The sequence below is a fragment of the Oreochromis niloticus genome, unplaced genomic scaffold (genome assembly GCF_001858045.2).
Source record: "Oreochromis niloticus isolate F11D_XX unplaced genomic scaffold, O_niloticus_UMD_NMBU tig00001756_pilon, whole genome shotgun sequence".
In the NCBI taxonomy this organism is placed as follows: Eukaryota; Metazoa; Chordata; class Actinopteri; order Cichliformes; family Cichlidae; genus Oreochromis; species Oreochromis niloticus.
The window spans coordinates 16,990-44,453 of NW_020327463.1; the positions used below are offsets into that span (position 1 = coordinate 16,990).

The window sequence follows — 27,464 nt, forward strand, 5'->3', positions numbered from 1 at the left end:
AAACTGGACACTCTCAGGTATGGAGAGAATGTCTGATAGAGGGGAATAAGCTGGAAACATTTTCTGTCTCCTTCACTCACTTCCTGTTTGCTTCATGCATTAGTCTAGCTGAATAATAAATAGACATTCTCCTAGAAGATATTTTTCAGGATAAATAATGATAACTGCCTTTTGCTCACCATTTATACTCCATTTGTTTAGATATTTGTATGTTTAATGGTGCAGTCAATTTGAATTAGTACTGCTGATCTACAGCTGGATTTTAAATCACAGATTTAACAGTTTAGGGATGTAGGGTGAGTTAATTACACTTGTACTTATTTTAATTCACAATAACAGCTATCATTCCCCTGTCAGGTCCTACTACTGTCCGATTTAACTGTCAAATTTAACTGTCCAATTTCTGTGTCTATTCAGATATTCATCTGATTTGAATCAGATTGAAAGGGAGGAAAAGGAGTTTTTTGCCAATCATATTCATTTAAAATGATGCTCCAAAGTGAGGATGTCTGATTTTGTTAAATATCTGTTACCTTCACTCCTTATTCCCATCTCTGGTGGAAGGGGCTAAGGGCATATATCTCATTATATAGCAGAACAGTATTTTGTGAAAAATATATTTCTTTATCTGAGACTGTTTCAGATTAGATCAAACTATGAATTCAGAGACATAAGACATATTTATATTAGCTTAAAACATCCACTTAAAACTGTTAACTGAACTTTGTCAAAAGAAAAAGATATATATATAATCAGAACAGTGGTAGAAGCTGAAAACTACAGGGAGATGTTCTCTGTAAAATTTCTGTAAGGCAAGCAGCCCTGCAGAAATGCATTTATGCGTTTCTACAGTTCCTCAGAGGCAAAGGTCCAAATGTGCTCTAAAAAGCCAATACACACTATAAAATAATGATTTTCTACTTCGCAGTTTGTCTCCATTCAATTGCCAGTAATGTGAAAATAACTCAGACTGGAAGTGATCTTAATGACAAATAAATTTTCAGACTTCCAGCAGAGGGGCAGTACAGTGGCACAGTGGATAGCACTGTTGCCGCATAGCAATAAGGTCCTGAGTTCAATTCCACCATTAAGCTGGAGGTCAGAGGTCATATAACCACCACGACACCAAGAGGAGACAAACAGCTGGCAGCAAAGGCAGAGACATGTCCTTTCCAGCTACTGACAGATCCAAGTCATCATTATCCTTTATCAGTGTGTAACAGTGTGTGTATGAGAGCCATGTAATGTCCATGTGTGCATGCTGACTGTGCTGCTCTGACCCCTCCTCCTTTCAGGGTGGAGCCTGCTGGAGTCCGATGGTTGAGACCAGGTCTGAGGAAGTGTAAGTGTGTTTTTAATGGGATTCATGAAAACAAAGCAGCACACATTCAACCATCTTCATCATGTCAGGAGTCATCATCAAAGTGTCAATCAATGAACAGATGAAGGATCAATAACTGCAGCTGGATTGTGTTTGTTCTCTCCATCAGATTCCTGTCAACTCACAATCGACACAAACACAGTACACACAAACCTCCAACTGTCTGACAACAACAGGAAGGTGACACGAGTGAAGGAGGTTCAGTCATATCCTGATCATCCAGACAGATTTGATGGTTGTGAACAGCTGCTGTGTAGAAATGGTCTGACTGGTCGCTGTTACTGGGAGGTTGAGTGGAGAGGAGACGTTTATATATCAGTGAGTTACAGAAAAATCAGAAGGAAAGGAAAAAGTGGCTGTGAGTTTGGATGGAATGATCAGTCCTGGAGTCTGTACTGCACTGATATACCTGTTTGTGTTTATCATAATAACAGATCAACACTCATCTCCTCCTCCTCCTCCTACTCCTCTGTCTCTAACAGAGTAGCAGTGTATGTGGACTGTCCTGCTGGCACTCTGTCCTTCTACAGAGTCTCCTCTGACACTCTGATCCACCTCCACACCTTCAACACCACATTCACTGAACCTCTTTATCCTGGGTTTGGATTTTATGACTGGTCTTCTGGTTCCTCAGTGTGTCTGCACTGAGTTGAGTGTAAAGAGTGTCTCCTGTTAGAGAAACACTCTGACTGTTGAACAGATAGTTCAGTCTGTACATGTCCGTCTCTTTCACTCACAAACACGTTTTCACATTCATGGATTCAATCAGTTGATGTTTGAAACTCTTCTAAATGATTCCTTGTAAACTTCTTCAGTCCTTTAAAGATGGAAGCTCCCATTATTCCAGGATCCACATGTTGTTTTTCTGTCTTTTTCCACTCAAAACTTCACAATGAATATCAGTATGTTGTGTTTCTCTGAATCTCAGTTCACAACCAGCTCCTCTGCATTTTCAACAAGTCTGAGCTCATTAAAATGAATCCAAATGTTTTATTTCTCTTTCTTAATGGGATGTTTCCAAACTCTCCACATGCTCTGACTGTTTCACTCATTGTTGGAAGCTCATCATTTGAAAATGTTTCAGCCATATAAGCTGAAAATATTGGCTCAATAGTTTTGAATGCAGTTCTAACCAGAATGTGATTGTATTGAGGGATCATAATGCATGTGGCTGATCTAATAAACAGCAAAGGCTTCAATCCTCATTTGAAACTATTCTTGTGTTTTTTGCATGTTGAAGAAGAACACGGTGCATGATGTTGGTAAAAGTTTGATTATCAAACTCTTAGAAACATGTAAATATGTGTGTATAGCACTGCATATGTTGTGTATCACTTTAGTTTGTATGAAACATGAAAACTATCACAAAGGGTCCTGGTGAAGAATCTGCTGGAATTTGATGACAGACATTAGATTTGCTTTGATGTCAAACTTTTAGAAGCTGTTTCATTGTTTTTCATGCAACTCTAATTTGATCAAACGCTGCATCAAAAACAAAGAGGAAGTGATGTCACATGTGTTTATTGCCACAAAGCAGAATGAGTCTATTGCTGACAATAAGTGATGTACAAACAGAGTGAGCATTTCTGAGGCCCAAACAGAGTTTAGAAGACTTAAACAGCACACTTGAACCAGTGAGTCACATAACAGAGAAACATCAGGACATGATAGGCAGCTGCACTGATCTAACAACATGTAGCAGAGCTGATCTATGTTAGAGGATCTATCACAGCAGCTGAAAGTCCAACACTGGATACCAGCTGAGCCTGTGCTGAGTGTTACAGGAAAAGAAACAGTGACACTGGTAGACACAGTGATGCTGACTGGGGCACAGAGCTGAATGATGCAGCATCAGGACACTGTTTCAGTCTGACTGACAGAGAAACCTGTAGCTGCATCTACATGTGAGGCAGAGGCCACACAAGCAGGTTTCTATGTGTCAAGTCAAACCGAGTTTAGGACATGGTGAGCCCTGAGACAAAAAAGTGAAAATGACAGAGTGGAGGGGGGAACTAATCTTGTGTCTGGTTTTCTGTCTGGGAAGAAAAAGAAGGCGAAATGGGGAACAACAGGAAGTTGCCACTTATGGGAAAAACCCAGCATAATTCTTTCAGTAAGTTGTCACCAGCAGGGATATTGTGTGGAACTGATGTATCTAGGTGATGTATCTGCTGGCTAAGATTAAAGGCTGGTTGAAGCGGGTTGCTAAAGAATCGCGGCTGCCACTAGCTTACGTAGCATTAGCATTGTGCCGTGGGTTGGTCGCCTGTTTACGAGCAGCACCATTGGCTGTGTCCCAATCAGTGTTGCCAACTCCTCAGTAAGGAAAATCGCTATTGGTTGTCCTAAAAGTCGCTAGAAGTCGCTAAATGACGTCATCACCTAATTTGCATAATTGGTCATGCTAATATAATTGTAACCTACGTTGTTGGAGAGAGAAATAACATCGTGGAAGAGACATAAAGTGAGTAAAAAACGTCCTAAATGCATTTAGAGTTTATTTAGAACTACAAATTAACTTCTTTTAGCAATTATTGTTTTTTTTAATGTCACAATTCCAACCCTGCTCCTTTACCCGGGCTTGGACCGGCAAAAGTGACCCGAAATAGGCACTCTGGTGGAGTTACTTTGTGTGTGTGTGTTTATAAGTAGTTTTAAACCTTGTGATCCACAAAAACACAAAAGAAGAACTGACTGCGTTGCAGCACCCGCTGCTTGTTGAGAGTAAAGCGATACGCGCTTTCACGTCTTTTTTTAGCGACTTTTTTTCTTAAAAAAGTCGCTAGGGGGTCTGAAAACTCGCTAAATATAGCGACAAAGTCGCAAAGTTGGCAACACTGGTCCCAATTCAGGGTATGCACGTTTGAAGTACGCACACTACGCGTACTACGTACGGTGCGTACAAGTACGGGAAGTGCGGAAGTGAGAGACTTGTGAAATGGGACGGTCTAGCCTTTGTCGCGCTGTTCAGGTTGCCTAGCAACCATGATACTAACCGCGAGAAACGTTTCATACAGCTTTGTGTGACAGAAATGAAGGAGAAAAAGTGTTTTGTTGCTCATTCATTTTTGTCATGACATCACTTTGATTAGTTGAGACCACAGGACTGTAAAACATGATTGTTGGGCTTCATTTCTGTACTGAACAGTCATTTAAGATTAGTTAGTAAATAATAATTAGCTAATGTTGTTCATGAGACTAAAATCATCTCACTGTGGTAATGTTAATATAATATGGACAATATTATATGTATTGTCAGATTATATATATATATTAGGGCTGCCACAAACGATTATTTTGATAGTCGACTAGTCACCGATTATTTTTGTGATTAGTCGACTAATCAGATCATGCATCCACTGGACGTAAAACGTACAGTTTATTGCACCAGCAGCATCTGCTCTTGTATAACTATCATTAGCTTACAGCTTTAAGTGTTTAAGGTATGTGCTAACTAAAAATAAAGACAAGATGATAGTTTATTAAATTTTAATGAAATTTGCAGACTGTTTTGGTGAAGTTTAATAAACTCCTTGCTATCTAAAATATAACGGGATACCAGAGTATATTCTCGAGCATCTCACACTTCTGATAACCAGTTGTCTGCTTGATGTTTATTCAGCTGTGTAAAAACTATAACTTTAATCTCAGCCAAACCGATTTACTCAAGAAAAAATAAAATACTAAAAAAAGCCAAACAATAACATTTTTAAGCTATCTAAGTGACTTATGTATGTTTAACCTGAGTAGTGAAAGACGGCGGTGGGTTTGAAAACAATTTGCCGGGAGTCCGGTGTTCTCACGGGTGAGCCTTGCCCCTGGCTAGCTATCGAGCTAGTGGGTAACAGACGTCTCCGAAAACGTCGGAGCGCTTTGAAAATATGTGGTGTCTTGATAAACTGAGCAGATACTTGAGGTTTACACAGTTACATTCTCGCCTGAAAATATGTTAAAAGTTTATTTTGTGACCCAGAAAGAATAATAAGAGTAACATTAAAACTAACTAGCTGCCGCCATTGTTGGAAACTGAGCTGGGCTGCGCTATGAATTCTGGGACAGAGCTACTTCTTCTTCTTCGGGGTTTAACGGCAGCTGGCATCCTTGTACCTGCAGTGCTGCCATCTTCTGTTTCAGTCCCTTTTTACACTCTTAAATCCTATTACTTATTCCTGCGTCTTTTGTGATGTTATAAAGCTTCAAACGACTCGTCGACTATTAAATTAGTCGTCGACGATTTTGATAGTCGACGTAATCGTGACTAGTCGACTAATCGTGGCAGCCCTAATATATATATATATATATATATATATACATATATATATATATATATATATATCAGAATCAGAATCGTGTTTATTGGCCAAGTATATGTGCAGACAAATACAAGGAATTTGGTTCCGGTAGATGGTGGCTCTCAAGCACAGCAATGCAAATCACACACACACACACACACACACACACACACACACACACACGTGTCTATATATACATTACACATGCATACACATACAGTGGGGCAAAAAAGTATTTAGTCAGCCACCGATTGTGCAAGTGCCCCCACCTAAAATGATGACAGAGGCCAGTAATTTGCACCAGAGGTACACGTCAACTGTGAGAGACAGAATGTGAAAAAAAAATCCATGAATTCACATGGTAGGATTTGTAAAGAATTTATCCGTAAATCAGGGTGGCAAATAAGTATTTGGTCGATAACAAAAATACAACTCAATACTTTGTAACATAACCTTTGTTGGCAATAACAGAGGTCAAACGTTTACTATAGGTCTTTACCAGGTTTGCACACACAGTAGCTGGTATTTTGGCCCATTCCTCCATGCAGATCTTCTCGAGAGCAGTGATGTTTTGGGGCTGTCGCCGAGCAACACGGACTTTCAACTCCCGCCACAGATTTTCTATGGGGTTGAGGTCTGGAGACTGGCTAGGCCACTCCAGGACTTTCAAATGCTTCTTATGGAGCCACTCCTTTGTTGCCCGGGCGGTGTGTTTTGGATCATTGTCATGTTGGAAGACCCAGCCGCGTTTCATCTTCAAAGTTCTCACTGATGGAAGGAGGTTTTGGCTCAAAATCTCACGATACATGGCCCCATTCATTCTGTCCTTAACACGGATCAGTCGTCCTGTCCCCTTGGCAGAAAAACAGCCCCATAGCATGATGTTTCCACCCCCATGCTTCACAGTAGGTATGGTGTTCTTGGGATGCAACTCAGTATTCTTCGTCCTCCAAACACGACGAGTTGAGTTTATACCAAACACTCTCAGAAATAGAGGTACGAGAGAAGAACATTTTTGTACCTATAGGTACATTTTTTTAAAATGTTCCCTTAAAAGTACAATACTGGTCTTCAAAAGTCCAGAAATGACCCTTTAAAGGTTCAATTTGAAATAAAGTACAAATCTGTACCATTTTCGCCTTTACTGCAGTGACAGTGGCAGAATGTGATAATGGGTCAGCATGGGAAAATCTGGATGGGCCTGGTTAATTGTTAAATTCATATGAGATGTGAGTGTGCTCATAAAAGCTACATGTTATAATCAAATCTGTTGGTCCTCTCTGTACGTAAATTATCCTATGATGCAAAGAATATCTGTAACCTACTTTCGTGTAAGTTATGTTAAATTATATTAAAAACAAACACACACAACGACATGCAGGCACAACCAAATGATGTTAAAAAAAACTGGTCCATTTCCATTTTATTAAGTTCCAGTTATAATTTTTAATGTTTTAAATCTTGGTTGTAGCCTTCAAAAACGTGAAATCATTTTACTGTTATGTTTGGCCATTTACTTTTTCGCTTTTACTACATCCTAGAATTGTTCATTAATTGTGAGGTTTTTATGGAATTTGCAACATCAAGTTAAACTGAGGTTCTTTGGAAGTTAAAATGTCAAGCAGATTTTTATGTTACGGTGACTACATTTTGTAAGTTACAAATATAGTTCGCCGAGACAGCATAACGATTTCTAAACAACTGCGCATTAATACCACAATGTTGTATTTTCACGTGTCAAGTTCGCAACGCGCATTAATCCCAAAGGCTGAAAAGCCAGCAGCGATGAGTGCTCCGCCTCCGCGCTGACTAGCGTTGACGCAGAAAATGACTCTCAGGGGGTTATCGATGGAGGAGCTCCTTAAAAAGTTGATGGAAGAAGGCACTGATGTGTCAGACGACGAGGCGCAAAGATTTAGAGGTAAGTCGGGTGTGATTTTGTGTTTTTATAAAAATTACAACGTGTAATTTTACAGTAGAGTTAGCAAAAGTCCGAAGAGCTAGATTTAACATGGGTGAAAGCTAGCAGTTAGCTAAGTTTTAAACAAAGAAAGGTACAAATGTGGACTATTTAGACTGTTGGTGGAATGTTCAACGTCTGTCTGCCCGCCGTATTCGAGTGTTTTATCAATAAATAGTGACTAACCGTGTACAACAATGTAAAAAAAAAAAATCAATAATTTCTCATGACATGCTAGTATGTAAATATAGCTATTAACAAAATCGGTTTCTAAGCAAAATTTATGGCATCTAACTTGTTTCCCGCTCAAAGGGATTTTAAACAATGGAAGGTACACATTTGTACCATTCTACCTACTTAGTGGGATTTTCGAATATGAGAGCTGTAAGCTCTGCGCAGGGACACTGTCTGCAAACACCGGTGATGCCAGCTAGCTGCTCGATCAGGGATCGATTTATAATTTCAAATAAACCAAAATCAAGGAGGCAAAATTGTGGGCAGCAAAAGCAGACAAGATAGCCTAGGATTCTATTCTATCCACAACTCGGATTATTGTTTTGGTTGCAATGAATAATGCCTACAGCCAACAGGCAATCGGCACAAGGATTTCCCCCCAAAAGAAAAAAATGTGTACTACAACATGGTCAAAGGCCCCTCCACACTGACGCAGGGTCGTTAGCTGAGAGCCGTTCTTCCAGCTTCTGGGAGTAGATCCTTTTAGCTGCTTTGATCTCCTTGGTCAGTGTGTTCCTGGCTTGCTTGTACAGGGCCCTGTCACCACTTCTGTAGGCGTCCTCATTGGAGTTTAGGAGTGAACCATGGTTTATTGTTGTTGTATGTGCAAAAGGTCTTTGTTGGCACACACACGTCTTCACAAAAACTGATGTATGATGTCACAGTGTCCATGAGCTCATCCAGGTTATCAGATGCAGCTTCAAAAACAGTCCAATCAGTGCAGTCAAAACAGTCCTGCAGTTCCTGCTTTGCTGCGTTAGTCCACTTCTTCACAGTTTTGACTACAGGCTTGGCACGTTTGAGTTTTTGCCCATAAACTGGAATAAGATGGACCATGCAGTGATCAGAATGTCCCAAAGCTGCCGGGGCACAGAGCGATAGGCATCTTTTACAGTGGTGTAACAGTGATCCAGTATGATGTTGTCCCTGTCAGTCTATATATGGTGTCTGTATTTAGGGAGTTCGTGGTTGAGGTTTGCTCTGTTAAAATCCCCAAGGATAATTGTAAAGGAGTCCGGGAATTTCGTTTCCAGGGTGGTGATCTGGTCAGCCAGCTCGCACAGTGCGTTGTTCGCGTTGGCCTGAGGAGGGATGTAAACTCCGACCAGCATGAAGGACGAAAACTCCCGCGGTGAATAAAACGGTTTACAATTGATGAAGAAACTTTCCAAGTGTGGGCTGCAGTGTTTCTGTAACACTGTGACATCAGTACACCAACCTTCATTAATGTAGAAGCAGACTCCACCACCCTTTGTTTTCCCTGAGAGCTCCGTTTCGCGGTCCGCACGGTGAAGTTGGAAGCCCGGCAGATTTAAAATAGCATCTGGGACTCGCTCACTGAGGCAGGTTTCAGTGAAGCAGAGGGCAGCAGAGCGTGCAAAGTCCTTGTTAGTCCGGATTAAGAGCAGTAATTCGTCGACTTTGTTTGGAAGAGAGCGTAGATTCGCGAGGTGAATGGAGGGGAGTGCTGTGCGGAATCCTCGCCGACGTAGTTTAACCAGTGCACCAGTGCGAGTCCCCCGTCTACGTCTCCTCCAGGAGCCACAGAGAGCTGCTGCGCCTCCAACTAAAATCTCCAAAAAACTTTCCGGGTTTGTGAAAAATGGATAAGAACTATAGTGAGACGACTGCCTGATGTTTAGCAGTACATCTCTGGAGAAAGTGATGTGGTCTGAGTGACCAAAAGCGCAGAAAATAAACAAAAACAGGAAAAGTGCGAGAGAGCGCAGTACCGAGGCTGCCATCCGCGGCGCCATCTTGAGATGAGATTTATGCATAGTCATGTAACCTCAATAAAGAGCAGTGTTACGAGGGAGCAGACAAGAGCAACTGAGGTCAAGTGAAGGAACAGCGCTGTCACAGTTCTCTCTCCAACTGTGACAACTATGATCTCGAGATCATAGTTTGATCTCGTGCATGAGATCAAAGAGCTCTGCTTGGTGCTTTTTGCTGTTGTAGTAGAATTATCTGGTTCCAGCGGTGGCTCTGTGCTAGACGAACCCATCACCAGCTTTTTCCAGCTTTTCACACTGGTTACCAGTACATCGTAGAATCCACTTCCAGATCTTGTTGTTTGTCTTTAAATCTCTGAGTGGATTGGCTCCATCTTATCTCTCTTTAACAAAAATAATCCAAGTCGAGCCCTCAGGTCTGCAGATAAGTAGCTTCTGACCAGAACTAGCCGTAAAAACAGAGGTGAGCTTTATCGATGGCTGCAGCCAAACTCTGGAACAGTCGCCCTTCACATCAGGTCGTCACCAACACTCGACATTTTTAAAACCCGGTTGGAAACACATTTGTACTCTGTAGCTTTCAATTCTGACGAGTCTTTATAGTAATTACTGTGTATGTTTCCTATTTTATCTCTACTCTGTGCAGCACTTTGGCTCAACCTGTTTTTAAATGTGCTGATAAATAAATGTAGATTTCTTTGAATCAAACAGTGGAGCCGAGCTTTGAGCTCAGTGTGTAACAGTGTGTGTATGAGAGCCATGTAATGTCCATGTGTGCATGCTGACTGTGCTGCTCTGACCCCTCCTCCTTTCAGGGTGGAGCCTGCTGGTTGAGACCAGGTCTGAGGAAGTGTAAGTGTGTTTTTAATGGGATTCATGAAAACAAAGCAGCACACATTCAACCATCTTCATCATGTCAGGAGTCATCATCAAAGTGTCAATCAATGAACAGATGATGGATCAATAACTGCAGCTGGATTGTGTTTGTTCTCTCCATCAGATTCCTGTCAACTCACAATCGACACAAACACAGTGAACACAAAGCTCCAACTGTCTGACAACAACAGGAAGGTGACACATGTGGAGGAGGTTCAGTCATATCCTGATCATCCAGACAGATTTGATGTTTGTGAACAGCTGCTGTGTAGAAATGGTCTGACTGGTCGCTGTTACTGGGAGGTCGAGTGGAGAGGAAACGTTTATATATCAGTGAGTTACAAAAGCATCAGAAGGAAAGGAGGCAGTGACTGTTTGTTTGGACACAATGATCAGTCCTGGAGTCTGAACTGCTCTGATGATGGTCCTCGTTCTGTCCTTCACAATAACAGAGACACATCCATCTCCTCCTCCTCCTCCTCCTCCTCTGTCTCTAACAGAGCAGCAGTGTATGTGGACTGTCCTGCTGGCACTCTGTCCTTCTACAGTCTCCTCTGACACTCTGATCCACCTCCACACCTTCAACACCACATTCACTCAAACTCTTTATCCTGGGTTTGTGTTAGACTGGTCTCCTGGTTCCTCAGTGTCCCTGTGCTGAGAGTAAAGAGTGTCTCCTGTTAGAGAAACACTCTGACTGTTGAACAGATAGTTCAGTCTGTACATGTCTGTCTCTTTCACTCACAAACACGTTTTCACATTCATGGATTCAATCAGTTGATGTTTGAAACTCTTCTAAATGATTCCTTGTAAACTTCTTCCTCTTCAGTCACAAACAGGAAGTGATGTCACATGTGTTCCTGTCCACACAGCAGAATGAGTCTATTGCTGACAGTGATGTACAAACAGAGTGAGCATTTCTGAGGCCAAAATAAACTGAGTAGTTCACTGAATGAACACTGTGAGCTGAGTTCCTTCATCATTAGTATGGATTATATATGTATATGTATTATATTAGTATCATATATATCAGGTGCTGCTGGTTTCAGTCATTGTGCAAATGTGCTGTTTGTAAGGTTGTAAAGCTGCAGTCAGCTGAGACTGAAGAAGTCACCTGATCAGTGAGCAAACGTTTCTGAAAACGTCCAGATGAACAGAATCAACCTTTTGGGATCAGCCAGCAATGCAGCATCATTGTTGTTCAGGTTCAGAGGTTTGCAGGAATGAACTGATGACCAGAAACAGCTGCAGAGTCCAATCAAATACCAGCTGGAGTTCAGCTGCATTTGAAGAAGTCAAAGAAAAGTAAGGATGGCAAAGGGCGATGTTTTCTTCCAAAGAACTGAAAACATGGTCGACGCCTCATTAGAAGAATAATCTGGACATTTGTGAGGAACTCTAACCAAGAAAGCAACACAAGAAAGCAACGTCACACAGATCCAACAGACAGTTTCCATGACTGGAAGTGTTCAGTGTAAAAATGCTCCATTGCATTATTGCATCCTCTCACCACAGGAGGCGCTGTTGGCACCACTGATTGCTGATCATCTCTGATGATCTGATTGATCCTGTGAATAACGGGACTCACTGAACTCTGTGACACAGTGAAGATTACAGAGTTTAACATCTGACTGACGTCACACAGACAGAAGGATGAACCAGTGAGGCACAGAACACAGTTACTGGAGATACTGGATCAGCTCCATGTGAACCTCTGATGGAGAAGCTGCTGACCCAGAGAAACATCAGGACATGACAGGCAGCTGCACTGATCTAACAACATGTAGCAGAGCTGATCTATGTTAGAGGATCTATGACAGCAGCTGAAAGTCCAACACTGGATACCAGCTGAGCCTGTGCTGAGTGTTACAGGAAAAGAAACACTGACACTGGTAGACACAGTGATGCTGACTGGGGCACAGAGCTGAATGATGCAGCATCAGGACACTGTTTCAGTCTGACTGACAGAGAAACCTGTAGCTGCATCTACATGTGAGGCAGAGGCCACACAAGCAGGTTTCTATGTTTCACAGTGACTGAGATCTTCAGTGGGGGTGGACATGCTCCTGTACAGACCTCTGAGGAGAACCAAGGTGCAGTCAAAGAGTCCAGTCTGTCCTCACAGATGTCAACATGTGGTTTCATCAGGTCTGCTGTCAGCTAGCAGGCTCACATCAGAATCACTGTTCCTGAAAACACAGTCTGTGTGACATCATCAGTCAGCTGATCGTCCCAGATCTGAATGGTTTCTGTCTCTACTGAGGAAGTCAGAGAATCTCACTGAGGTGTGGATCAGGTCTGAGTGACCTGTGGAGGGACAGCTTTAAACAGTCCACAGGTCTCACGTCCTGCTCAGTCTGGTAGCAGATACCTCGGATTGTTCCAGATGTGCTGACATCACCAGCAGCAGCAGCAGCACAGCTGTGTGATACGATGAATCTCAGTTATTGATCCAACACACAGTAAATACAAAGATCAGGATTTATGAGAGTAATCATTATGAGTCTGAACACATGATCACTGAATGTTAGTCTCCACAATAATAAGCTAACACAAGCAAACACAGCTTTCAGCTCTTATTTTGAAACTTCTTTAGAGAGCTGTGATGTGAGCGTGCCTGGCTCTGAGGCACTTGGGTCAGCCTCTGTTGTTTAGAAGTGTTACAGACTGTGAATGACACAGACCTGTCAGTTTCATGTTTGTCTGTAACACAGCTCAGGGGCTCCATGCTGAACGCATCCATCCAGTGTTATTGATCCAGGACTAATACCAGCATTGGGATCAATACTACACAATCACATGTGTCCACGTGATGGATTTGACCAGCTTTATTCATTAATGATCAATCAACTTATTTACTGCATCTGAGTCCAGCTTCATTTAAATGATCCAACCATGAAAATGACATCAGTCCTACAGAAGCACTTAATGCTAACAGGAAGTCATTGATTAAGGTGGAATAACACAGAGAGACACAACCACTCACAGTTAACCTGACCCCACTAACTGCATGTGTTTGGACTGTGGGAGGAAGCCGGAGTACCGGAGAGGACGCACACAAACACGGGAGAACATGAAGCACTGAAACAAAGATGGTGGATTTGACCTCAGGACCAGGCGCGTAATTTCCAGGGGGGTTACGGGGGTCATGACCCCCCAATAATCAGATCTAGCTACACTGAAACTGGCAATTTCATTTACTTTTACTATTTTTAAAGCTATTAGGCTGCTTTGTGTCTCACTTATAATGTAATGTTCTTGTCTGCTTGTTATTATTAATTATTCATTATTTTACAATGTAACGCACATTGTAATTAACTGTATTTAAAATACCTAAAAATGAACAATTAGTTACTCTACTTTTTAAGTAGAAAAGTAATTTAATTACAGTAACGCATTACACCCAACACTGATCCACAGGTGAGGGGAGGAGCAAAAAGAGGGACTTTCACCATTTTATACTAAAAACACTCAACTAATGTTTCTAATATGAAACAAATAAGCCCACATTAATGTGAGCATTTATTAAATAATAGTAATAATGATTTCCTCCTGATCTCATTTCCATAGCAGAGAAAACTGTGGTGTATATTGAGGTGGAGGGTGTGGTCTATGGCTCAGGTGTAGAGTGAGAGTGGGGTGCACCACAGCAGCATGCAGAAAACTCAAACTGTCTGACAACAACAGGAAGGTGACACATGTGGAGGAGGTTCAGTCATATCCTGATCATCCAGACAGATTTGATGTCTATTCTCAGCTGTTGTGTAGAAATGGTCTGACTGGTCGCTGTTACTGGGAGGTCGAGTGGAGAGGAGCCGTTTATATTTCAGTGAGTTACAGAAGAATCCGAAGGAAAGGAGGCAGTAAAGACTGTGAGTTTGGAGGGAATGATCAGTCCTGGAGTCTCTACTGCTCTGATGATGGTCCTCGTTCCGTCTGGTACCATAACAGAGGGACATCCATCTCCTCCTCCTCCTCCTCCTCCTCCTCTGTCTCTAACAGAGCAGCAGTGTATGTGGACTGTCCTGCTGGCACTCTGTCCTTCTACAGAGTCTCCTCTGACACTCTGATCCACCTCCACACCTTCAACACCACATTCACTCAAACTCTTTATCCTGGGTTTACAGTCTATCCTGGTTCCTCAGTGTCCCTGTGCTGAGTGTAAAGAGTGTCTCCTGTTAGAGAAACACTCTGACTGTTGAACAGATAGTTCAGTCTGTACATGTCTGTCTCTTTCACTCACAAACACGTTTTCACATTCATGGATTCAATCAGTTGATGTTTGAAACTCTTCTAAATGATTCCTTGTAAACTTCTTCCTCTTCAGTCCTTTAAAGATGGAAGCTCCCATTATTCCAGGATCCACATGTTGTGTTTCTGTCTTTTTCCACTCAAAACTTCACAGTGAATCTCAGTGTGTTGTGTTTCTCTGAAGCTCAGTTCACAACCAGCTCCTCTGCATGTTCAACAAGTCTTGAGCTCATTAAAATGAGTCCAAATGTTTGATTTCTCTTTCTTAATGGGATTTTCCATCATGGCTGTATAAGTGGACATCCAATACTACTCAGTGTATCAAATATTAAAGACATTCAGCATCTCTCATGTTTCTGTCGTTATATAAAAACAGCTGATTTTAAAAACTGATCCAATCACAGAAACATGAACTTCCATATTGATCAGATCAATACGTCCAGCTCTGATGTCACTAACATCTCCTTGAACTCTTCATTGATGGTGATTTGTGGCCCTCTGCTGGTGAGAAGATGAACTGCATGATGTCAGTTTAATGAGCACAGATGACATGAAGTGTTTTTAAATCTGCTTTTTTAATAGTTCAGGGTCCTGCTCCAGGAAGCAGCTTCAACAAAATCTCACTTTCAAAATAAGACCTCAGTCTGAGTTTTTAAAACAGCTCTTATTTTGGAGGGAGCAGACATTTAATATTCATGTTATCAGTCCATCAATGGGTGTTATTAGCAGTTATCAGCCCCACAACTGTGGCTCAGATTGGAACCTCCTGCACCTGCTAGCAGGCTCAGTACGTCGTTATCACCAATCGGTGAGCCGGATCGCTGTGTCACTGTTGGAGGGACGACGATGAATCCAGATCCAGTACAGACAGACTCTAGTTCACTTCACACTGAGATGGGGTGCATAGCAGCTAATTACTGAAACATGTCTATTTAATCAGTTTGAATATTATTTCCTGATGAACAGAAACAGATTTCATAATGAACATTACTCTTTTGCCACAAGCATCATCTGTATGATGGAAGTTGAGCTTGGAAATAGTTTTTTGCTAGTATATTACTTTAGCTGACGCTAACTTCAAAGCATGAGTGTTAATAAGAATAGAATAAACCTTTATTATCCCACGGATGAGAAATTTCATTGTTACAGAGCTCTTACAGCAAGGGAAATAAAATATAATAGGATGACACAAGGTGGTCCTATTAACATAAGCAACCAAATTTCATATATACAGGTATATGCAGGCAACAATGTACAGAAAATGTATAAAATGGACAGTAAAAAAAAACAAAGCTCGTGAGTAAGATGAACAAAAGAATGTTAAGCTGCATTATAGAGTCTGGGAAAGTAACTTTGGTTTTACTCAGAATTCTCTTGTTAATGTGTTGCTTCCATAACTTTGCGACTCTGCTAGCTTGCTTACTTGCCACAAGTGCACTGTGCCACCTACCAATAGAAAAAAAAAATCATGTGCATATTTCCACTAGAGAAATCCCACGCCTGGACCGTTGTTGATCGACACCATGATTCTAGCCTACGTCACAGCGTCATGTGCGCTTTTTACATCCAACACAAAACTGCAGTCGTGGTGCTTTTGATTGTACTCAGAACTCGGAAATTCTACCTTCTGAATAGGAAGATGTAGGTAACACCAGACTGCAGATGAGCTGCATACAGAGCTGGACTGGGACAAAGAATCGTCCCGGGCATTTTGACTAGAGACCGGCCCACCATTATAGGAAAAATCATAAAGCCTTTGAATGAAAATAAACACTGTTGTGACAGTGATGTACACTGTTCTGATGGTATATATATAACAATCTATCAATCGTTTGTTGTAAGACTCAGATAATTATTTATTAAAAGCGAGACATTTTAAATGAGAATAAGAAAGAAAAGTATTTCCTTGTCCCCCCCTTTCCCTGTTAATGCCCTACCTGGACCCCTGGCAACACTTTGCTAGAGCCGCCCCTGCACAGTTACCAGCTGTCAGCTACGTAGAAAAGGATCCTGGTGTTATTTGTCTCTCAGAAACAGTTCATAACTTCCCTTCAACTCATTCACGTCACCTAAAAGGTAAACCTGTTTCTCCATCACTTGTTCAGCTCTGATGATTCAGTAAGGACATCTCCTGGTTTCATCTGCATGTTTTCCTCTCACCAGATAACCAAACCGATATCATGACCAGCAGCTTTACAGCTGTGGCTCCAGCAAACATCAGCTGATACTAGAAAGTAATATTAAATAAATTCTAACAACAGCTGATCAAGCTTAAACGTGCTGCTGTTGTTTAACGCAACATCACCTAGTTTCCTCTTTCTGGTGCAAAGTGGGCGATAAATAAACAAGAGAGCCGATCAGCTGATCATTGATCAGTTTTCATGATTGAAGTAGAAACAGGAGAGGGAGGGGGAGAGAATGAGAGAAGAAGAGGCAGCTGTGCAGCAAAGACACAGAATAACTCCAGCTCTGTGTCTTTTTCATTGTAGCTGAAGTCCGGGACAAACTGTTCCTTTTCAGGTCAATACGAAACACGTTTTCTTTGATTTTCTTTGAATACAAGACGATTCTGTTTTTTACGGGACGGTTGGCAACTCTAATAATTAACCTTATGAACAAAATAAAGTTCAACATCATTAACATCATAGCACCCACCCAGCTGTATAGAAACTCCGTCATGCTAGCTAGTACGCAGTACGAAAAAAGTCAGAATAACGAAAATAAACTCCACCTAAACTTGGTTTATATCTGACTCAGATAGACTGCAGGTCATAACTTCTTACCTGAAGTTCAGTTCACACTCGGACCGGCGGCCGCCTCAGGTGTCTGTTCCTTCTGCCTCCCCTTTCTCTCATCCACCTGCTGGCCTCCTCCACTTGCTAATGTTACTGAATCTGTGGATATCCACCACACGAAGTAACGAATAACGACCTTATCTAAATCCCAGTAACGAGTAACGACTCTATCTAAATCCCAGTAACGACTCACGCGTTCCTGATTTTGGCATAATAACTATTTACCGTGCTCGTTACCACAATAATAACGTAGTTACTGTAACGCGTTACTTAATAACGCGTTAGTCCCAACAGTGACTAGGGCTGATATCAGGGCTGCACAAGTTCTTTGTGTTTGTGATCATGAATAATAGAAGTGTGCCTGTTGAAGATCATGTTTCTACATGATTATATGTCCTGTTATTGTTCTGTATTATATTCAGCTTTCAGCATCCTTTCCCAGCCCCTGTTACACCATCCATACAAAGCCAATCTGACTGTGAGCCAATGTGTTTGATAGTTTGTGTTGGATCAATAGATTTGACAGACTTGGTTCTCATCCAGAGGGAAACAGTCCAAATTCAGATCTAATGAAATGATGGAGGCTGTTTCCTACCACGGTGCTAATGTGTGACTAACAAGGCTCATGGTCTCCAGCAGACAAGCGCCTGGAATGAGGTGAGCTGAGTGTTGCTTTGGTGGGTCTGTGCCCACGTCATGCATCAGGATTCATATTGGCAATAGTTCATATCTCTGTTCTTTAGCCTTCATCACAAAGCTGTGAAGGAAAAACAAACATCTAACAGGATTTGATGGATGCAAAGTCCACTGAGCTCTTTGTCATTTACAAACTTGTCCAACCAACAAGAGCACAGATGAAAAACACAGTGACACTTAAAGGATTTTGCCATATATGAGCATAGATTACTTTCATATAGATTTTCAATGCAGGCTTTTGGTGAGCCGCTGGGTTCTGTCTAATAATCATCTCAGCATTTTACAATAGAATAGCTCTTTATTAGCTCTTCATTTATTGTTATTGGACATGAAACAAGGAAGCTGTGTTTCTCATTGGATGTTAGTTTCATGTTCATCAGGATCATTTTCTAAAGAGCTGATATTTAGACCATTTACTGCACTGGCTGCACATTCTGTCTACATTTCTCTGTATGTGCTGTGTTTGTCTTTCATATTTCTCCATATTGACACAAACAGTGAACAGCAGTAGATCTACTCTTCATCTGTTTTAGGCCCAGTGAAAGATCTGAAGCAGAAATGGTGTCATTAGGAGAAGAAGAACAAGTCCGGCGAGGAGGCAGCAGCTCTTAAAGATGAAACACAGCAACTTAGCCCTGAGCTCAGAGAGCTTCACATGAAAAAGCTCCTCAAGCAGATCATGTCAGAGGTTTGTCATCAACAGGAGGAACTGTTCATATCATAGAATGAAGGATGCTGTCAGCTGGATGAAGAAGGTTATTTAATGGCAAACGTTCACATTGAAGTCAAATTGTTGTGGTGTTGAACAGATTCATGGACTGATTGTCTCCAGAATGTTAGAAGAGCTTCAATGAATCATTAGAAACAACTTACAGCTGCACAGTTGTGTCAAACACATCTTTGTGTCATTGTGGGATTTTTGTGTTTCTACATGTGACACACGTCTAAAACATGCACACAATTTGAAGACAAACAGGGACTCATTTGTTCCCACAGCCAGATGCTGAGAGCCATTTCCTTGTAGTCCTGTGTCTATATATATGTACCATTAGATGTTATTGGAATGATTGTCAGCTTTGATAGTTTCATGTATGTTTAGCTGGACGGCTGTTTGATCCTCCACATGTTTAAAGGTGTCCAGTCCTGAGACACTGGGGGTGGAAACAGCTGTGATGTCATTGGACTGTCACAAAGACAGAAGTGCATGAAGTGAGCAGCCAAGGAGCCGCTGATGTTTTGGATTCAACAGCATTTGAAAGGTTGACACAGACACATTTGCACATAGAAAGCTGAATTTGTCATATGCCACAGTGAACTCACTGTTCAGTGTTTTTCAGGAAGCTTCTTAACTGCCTCTGCTGCCAAACAAGCAGCTGATGTCCTTGAGAAGAAGCTGAAGAAGTCTTCAACAACAAATACAGGAAGTGGACTTTCAAATACTAGATTCACTTTAGACTCACACAAGAAATGACTCAACTAGCTGTGTTTGATTGACTCCTTTGACTCTATGAAAGCTCAGTGTGTGTCTGTACACAGACTGTTGTGTTGGACTATTATTCAGTTGTCTGCTGAATGTTTTCAAATGTCTGCATCTCAGTGTAGATGAGGCTGGGGGTCATGGGAGGCCACCATAGCAGTCTCTTCAACATCATGACATCATCATAAATGCTGCTGGACTGTCTGATGGGCTGACGGTGAAAAAGCCGTCGGGAAGGAAACAGAAGACATTTCAGAGGCTGCAGCAGATTTCTTTGATTTGGGGCCTTTTCAGCTTTATTGGACAGAGCAGTGAAGATAAGTGACAGCAAAGCAGAGGGAGAGAGAAAGGGGGCGTGGTCAGAATCAAAGCCAGGCCAGCTGCTCTCCACCTCGTGGCACATGGTCACCTGCTCATCCTAGTGAGCTCCACCAGCAGCCCTTTCACACAGTTTACACTGTCAAACACTGTGTGTGGACCTCAGCTAACAATAGGCTCCATTTAAGTCTGGACTACATGCTTTTATATTGAGGCAGATTTTTACCTGTTTTTATTCCATCAGCAGCTCAACATCATGAGCAGCTTTGACATAAAGACATCAAACTCAAGCTGACTTTAAACTGGATCGACTTTTAATACAGGGGCTCAAAAACAACTAACATCTTTATTATATATCAGAACAGAAAGTCATTTCATCTCAAATGGAAAACAGCTTTATTTGGAATAATCAGCACTATCAACTGGTTTGGGATCTCCACCAGTTTCATGTCTTTACAGCTTCTCCAACAAAGTTCCTGTAAAATCAGCATCTTTATTGGTTTGATAGTGATTGATTATTCAGTCCCAATCTGCTGTCATCTAAAGAACAAAATGATGTTTCTATGAGTCAAAAAGCTCCAGATGTTGTTCACAAAGAAAACAAAGATTAGGAACTTAAACACAAAGTGTTTGGAGCCAAAATGTTCCCAAGCTGCTCTTTTTGAAATGGCAGAGGTACAGTGGTGTCTAACAGCACACTGTGGAAGGCAAACATGTTATTGTTGGATGAAACTTCATGAATCCTTTGTAGATTTGAGCTTTTGGAGCCTTTCTTTTCTCTTCAGGTGTACAGAGGCTGAGGAGGCAGGTGAAGCAGGTGGAGCTGTTGTAATGCTGGCAGAGGGTGTGTCTTAGTAACTCTGTGAGGTAGAACTGGATCCAACATTGTGGATGTGTTGATGTTGGAGCCATTAAGATTCTCTGCCACACTGTAGGATTTCCCTGTGATTCACTGCGGGGGCATTTTGGAGTCTGTCAATGAAACTCTTCATATTTGTGTTTGACACCAGTTTATAGAAACAGACAAATGTGTCATGCTTTTGTTCGGCCTCCACAAATATACACATTTGTTCATTGGTTGGACTTTTTGGAAGGAGACACATTGAAAACCATGTTAATAAGATCTTGTTGTTTCCTGTGGATCCGACACAGAGAGTGGACTTCAGACAGAAAGCGTGGAAGAGATTTTAGAGGCCGTGTGTGGCAACAGGAAGTTTCTGTATGTTTGCTGATCTTACATGTGGAAAACAACACGTGATGTTTGTGAAGTTCTACAATGATCATTGTTCTGACAGCATTTTGAGTGGGAACAGTTCAAACTGAGAGTAGTGGGAGTTATTTACTGATTGAAACAAGCTGAATGTTTCTGTGCACGATGAAGATCAGCAGCTCAGCTGATCAATGAATTGACATCTATCAGTCATTTCATGAGATGAAGTCATCAGCAGACATTTGTTCTAACTGTGTGATAAATGTCAGAACGTCAGGACTCTGCTTTAGTCACTACTTGATGATCACTGGCTCATTGTTGAATCCAGTGGCCCAGTCTGACCTCTGACCCTTTGCTGCAGGTCTTCTGTGTTATCTCCACTTTCATGTCTGATCTTCTGCTGTATCGTCCAAAATAAACATCTGAATCATTTCCAACACTTCAGCAGATCTTTAGTTTGGGCAGCACAGTACAAAATAACACATATTGTACTATACTGCCCACTTCCTGATCTTATTGGATCTGTGTGTGAGGTTGGTGAAGGAAACACATGTTTACTGAGTGAATCGCTGCCATTAGGAACTAGTTTTTATATCACAGCCTAGAAATCACACAGGACCATTTCTGCAAGTGAAAAGTCCGAATTGGAGGAAAATAATTGTGTAGTTTGTGCGACTGTTGTTTGTAAATGAAGAATTGTCCCAACTACATGTGCTGCTGACCTTTGACCTTTTCTTTAGGTGCACAGAGGAGTCTGTGGAAACATCCTGAGGCAGTGCTACAGATGTCTTCAAATAAAGTGGTGTATTATCCATGTTTTCTATGGATCACATCAATATCCTGATCTAACAAGCCCCCTTTTTGTGGATTTTAGAGCCTCTGACTTTTGCTGCGTCTGCGTCTCATTTCAAGCACAAGAGCAAGAAGTGGATGAAGAAATGGGGCGAGTGGGGTCAGTGTGGTGCATGTCAGCTGTGCTCATGCTTTCACAAAGAACATGTGTATTCATTGGCAGCATTAAGGTGCACTTTAGTCTTCATAATAATAAAGTATCCTGACTTTATTATTGTGAATCCTCACAGTCATGTTGCAGCTCTGCTTTGCTTTAAGAAAATGTTCTACCAGGATGTTACTTTCCTAAACGTGTTCTCCAAATGTTCCCAAAGACTTTGTTCTAAGTAGTTCTACATGATGAAACATTCACACTAAGTTTAAGAAGGACACACAAACACCATCTGTCCTTTCATCATGTGTACAAACGTGTTCAGATGTCAAATGTACCGTGAATGGATGCAAATGTGGATCGTTCCAATAAAATGAGACAGTTTTGTAAGTGGATCACAGTTTGAAGTTCATTGAAACCTATAAGAACATGTTATTCAAACCAACTTTATCCAACAGGAAGAAGCATCAGGGGAACAGGAAACATTCAAACATGTTTACTGTAAGAACTGCACAAAGGAAGGAAACACAATCCTACACACGACCACTATATTTAGCCATTCCCCAACTCTCTGTGAATGGTACTCATGGCCATTGATCAGTGTTCTTTGATCAGTGGGTTTTGGTCAGTGATTGTTGATCAATGGTCATGGGAATTTGCATAATTATGATTAAGGAACTGACCTCACAGCCCATTGTTCCTTCAGTGGGCTGGTTTCAGTCGTTATGCAAATGTACTGTTTATAAGGTTTGGGGAAACCTGCAGTCAGCTGAGACTGAAGAAGTCACTTGGATGAGTGACGAAATGTTTCTCCCACAAAACGCTACGTCCAGATGAACAGATTCAACTTTTGGAGATTTACTTTCCTGGATGATTGAGAATGCATCAAGATGATGTCACTGCAGCTGCTAATATGTGCTGCAGCCAAGCCTACATGAGAGGGCTGTGCTGTGGAACAGGGTGGTGCAGGTGGTGTTATCTACATTTGAACATCAGACAACAGTCATATGAAGACAGTTGATGTTGTTAGCTAAAGACCTACAATAAGAGAAAGAGAGCAGCAGCACTAGTGCAGCAACAGCAGCTCATGTTATAAAAACACTGATCAATGATTTGACTGTAACTGCTCCAACTGTCTGTCAGTGATGCTGTTGGAGATGTTTCAGTAACACTGACTGAGACTGAAATGGTTTAACACTGGTTTCATGTTCAGAGAGATTTGACCTGCTGTTAAATGTCACATATTTCTGATATATGTATAACACATAATCATGCTGTTACACACATTCATATGTGACTGTTACTGTATCATATTCAGTCCTCGTCTTACACTCAGGTGTTCATCGCAGTCACAGACGTGTCTGTAGTTGTTGTTGTCAGTGTGTGTGTGTGTGTGTGTGTGACTTTTACTGCTACCTTTCATTACATAATTACCAACAAGAATAAACTGTTAATTAGCACCAAAGAACAGCTCACTTCCAGCTGCCAAAAGATTTTGTCAAATGTTTATTATCAACTTATTTTTTATTTTCCAACCTAAATATCACCTGCTTTAAAGCAGCCTGGTTGTCTAGCAGTACTAGTTTGTGTCACTAGATGGCAGTGTAGGCTTTGGTGTGTGTTTGATCACTTTGTGTCTGTTTCTGGTGTGATCACAGCTGAGACGTGTTTGGTTCTGTGGGCCTTTCAGTTTCATCTAAAACCTCCTGAAAGTCTGAATAATCGTCTCCTTCGTTGAGATCAGACAAAAGCACTAACTAACAATAACAACTAGTAAGTGCCTCAGTTACCAGAAATTACAGTCAGAGATAAGTATTTATGAAACCTCAGAGAAATCAAACTTCATAACATTTATAGAAGCAGAATTATCCTGTATGTTAATCATCTGAAACATTATTATTATCTAAATACTTTATTAATAATTAATTAATATAAACTGCTGTCACTGATGATGTTCTGAACTTATTGATCCAGATCTTTTAAATCTGTCTTAATGTAACCGGCGTGTTCCTACGTTGTGTCTGACAATGAAAGGTCAAAGAAACAAAGAGCTCCAAGTCATTAACTCGCTCGCTCCAGCTCCTACAACCAAATGCAAACAGTAGGGAAGAGGGTTAGCTCCACCCACCACAACTTCCAAGCTAGCAAGAATGATCTATTCATGCTAGCATAGCCTGTGCCTGTAACACATCTGTGGCACACACGTACTACACATTTACAGCATCTAGCAAAGACACAATGACGACAATGATTGAACTAAAAACACAATCAGAAACATCAGGGTGGCTAAATATACATTATATGTGTGTTGTACAGTGTTGGGAAAGACATGACACCGACCCCTCCCACAGGGGAATTGTAGAAAAGGGGAGGGGCCAAAGGGGTACCCCAAAATTTACAGGGTTGCACCAAAGAAGAAGAATGAGGAGGGGCTCCAACTGATAATAAACATAAGTGCAGACTTGGAGGTCCTGAAAGTATAACAGGACCAGTTTGGGTCTGGTTCCATTAATAAACTACATACTAATGCTCACTATTGTGTCGTTATTATAAAGTGCGACTAAATCCTCCCTCTGGATGGGAAGAGTCCATGTGTCAGTATTCAGACACCTGGCTTGGGTTTCTGCAGCTAATGTGTCACCTGTGAGGACTCTGAGACAAACCCACAGCATGCAGGTCATTTCTACATCTGTTGCTGTGTCCTCAGTTTCCCAGCATGCCTTGGCTGTGCTCATGGAAGTGAATGAGGGGGAAAGATCTGTCCTGCTGCCCTGTCAGTACTCGGATTTCATACCTGGTGATCTCAGAGGACAAAAGCAGCGTTACAGCGGCGCACATCGATGAGAGCTGATGCTCTCAACACTTCAGACCTCCGCCTGTCTCTGAGAAAACCAACAATGGCTGTCAGCAGCAACTACACCTGCTCCACCAGTGCTGGGAGAGAAGAGCTGAGACTGACAGCTCTTTGTACAGGTCAGTACTGTAGAGGTCAGAGGTCAGTTTGCTGACAAACCATTTAAAAACATTTTTGAGCTAAAATCCATGGAAGTCACAGAGGAAAGAAGAGACGCTGCAGAGAGGATCCAGAATATTTGATGTTTTCTGATGACAGTTAAAGTTTCCAGCTATCAAAAAGTGTAACAGCGCAGCCTTCATGTCCTTTCAGTTCTCCATCATTAATGATGACTGTCCGTTATAAATCATGTTGGCTGGTTTTCTAACTCAGTCCATGTCTCCACAGCAAACTTCTGTGCCACACTTTCTGTGCTGAGTCTTCAGGGATTCTTTTCACTTGGTGCTGAACTAACTTTAATGAATTGGGGCTCCAAAGAAACCCCAGCCCTCCCTAAACAAGGCTAACAAGCAATGCAACAACTCTTTGGGCTCTCTGTAGTGTAGCTATTAATCACAATCAGCTTTACTGACCACAGATATGCACACATGACACCTTCATCACAGACACTTACTATATGCACAGCATATGCATGAGGACTGACTATAAATATCTACAGAGCCACTTCCTCTATCTGCTGGTGGTACATACCTGTGCTTCCATCATGGCTGCTCTCCTTGCTCCTCCTCTTTCTCTGCTTTCTGCTGTCTGAGGCTTTCACTCAGTACACGGTCAGTTGTGGCTGATGTCTGTGGTCTCGTCCTGAACAGTGGTTCTGCTGACACTCACTGGTCCTCTGACTCATTCCTTTCTCGTGTCAGTGCTTTCAGTCTTCTCCTTTGGCGAGCTCATTATCCCAGCTGGGTATCTGATCAGGGCGGCAAGGCGCAGGTGTTGATTGACCACAGTCAGATCCACCTACAAGCATCTTTGAGGGAAACATCCTGGTGGCAAATGAAGTTGAGCTGAAAGTCACTGTAGAGTGTAGCTAGCATACAGCTAAAGCTAAGTCATTTCAAAGAGTTCTATTCAATTCTAGTTATCAGTCACGTCTGAGCAACAACAGGAAGTGCTGTGGACTTTTGGAGGAAACAGAAGTTCATGTTGATGTCACAGCTCATTGCTCACCCAGATCTTTGCACATCTGTAGAACTTTGCTGCAGGATGCAAAGCACACGTGGCTACAGGAAGAGTTTTAGCTCAAACTTTGTTGGTTGGGAGCTGAACATGAGAAATCCTCAACACCAAGACTGATCACAAACACACAAAGCCCCGGGTCCACTCCACAAACTGTACGTGTCTCCTTCAAACACAACATGACCAAACAACTATGTTAATAAGGTGAAAGCTGCTCTGAAGTCATTAGTGACCATCACCTCCTCTGTCTCCACCCGCCTGCAGGCCTTCACCTCCTCATTCATCCACAGTCTGCCTCCCTCTGCTCCATCAGCTGACGTCCTCTGTACAACTACCTGATGTGTGCACATCTTTGATTTCTTCTTCTTTTTATCCTGCAAAGCTCAAAATTCACTGTAATACAAAGACATTTCAGAAACGCTGCACTGAGTGAAAGATAACAGCAGTGACCTAAATGAGTCTCCAGCGTATTCAAATAGATTTTCTGTGAAGCATTAAAATCAAACTTTTGTTTCTCATCCTTTCAGTTTTGTGCTCGTGCTGTTAGTCTGAGAAGCTCCTTGTTTGAAGTCAGCTCAGGATCATAAAGACTTCAAATCTATTTGATGCCTGAGTAACTTACATTTAAAAGAAGTCTGTGTTTTTCACAATCGTGCTTGTACAGAGTGCTGACAGCTGACAGGACCTAACAGAAATAATGTGTCTGTGGTAGGGATGGGTATCATTCAGGTTTTATCCGATACCAGTACCAAACCGGTACTTTTGAAACGGTGCCGGTGCTTAAAGAATGGAGAACACAAAATTGGTCCAAAAACCTGTCATGTTCAGCTGTTTTTTTAGATAAGATAACAATGTTAGCCTTTTCTGCAGCTATAGGGCATATATGGTATCACTCTTGGCTGGAAGCAGTGCTTAAACAATGGAAAAAACACAAACTGTCCAAAAACCTCTCATGTTTAACTGTTTCCCACTTTTTTCTTTGGTCATTTTAGCCTTTTTGGCCAGGGTGAAGGGATCAAACAAGAAGACAGCCACATGTAACTACGACAGTGTTTGCTAGTTCACCTTACATGCATTAATGTAATAATGTGGTTAGCCTACTCAACGTAAATTACACACGAACAACATTAAGCTACTCACGCAGAGAAGAACGGCTGCTGCTGCCATCATCATCCGTCATCATTTCTGCTACACTGGCAGGGCTAGGGGCCAGGACTCTACTCTTCGGGTTTTTGGGGGATGTTGCTAACTCCAGTTCCGATAACAGG

The 27,464-nt window shown here is 41.7% G+C and overlaps 2 long non-coding RNA genes across 2 annotated transcripts; both read left to right on the top strand.

The window, feature by feature from the left end:
• LOC112844866 (uncharacterized) lies at window positions 1–26,553 on the top strand. Its single transcript, XR_003217618.1, has 3 exons — window positions 1–17; window positions 24,874–25,139; window positions 26,461–26,553. It is a non-coding gene; the product is annotated as an uncharacterized LOC112844866 (long non-coding RNA).
• On the top strand, window positions 3,141–12,558 carry LOC112844865 (uncharacterized). The gene is made up of 2 exons (XR_003217617.1): window positions 3,141–3,309; window positions 12,493–12,558. It is a non-coding gene; the product is annotated as an uncharacterized LOC112844865 (long non-coding RNA).
• Window positions 26,554–27,464: the final 911 nt, after the last annotated feature.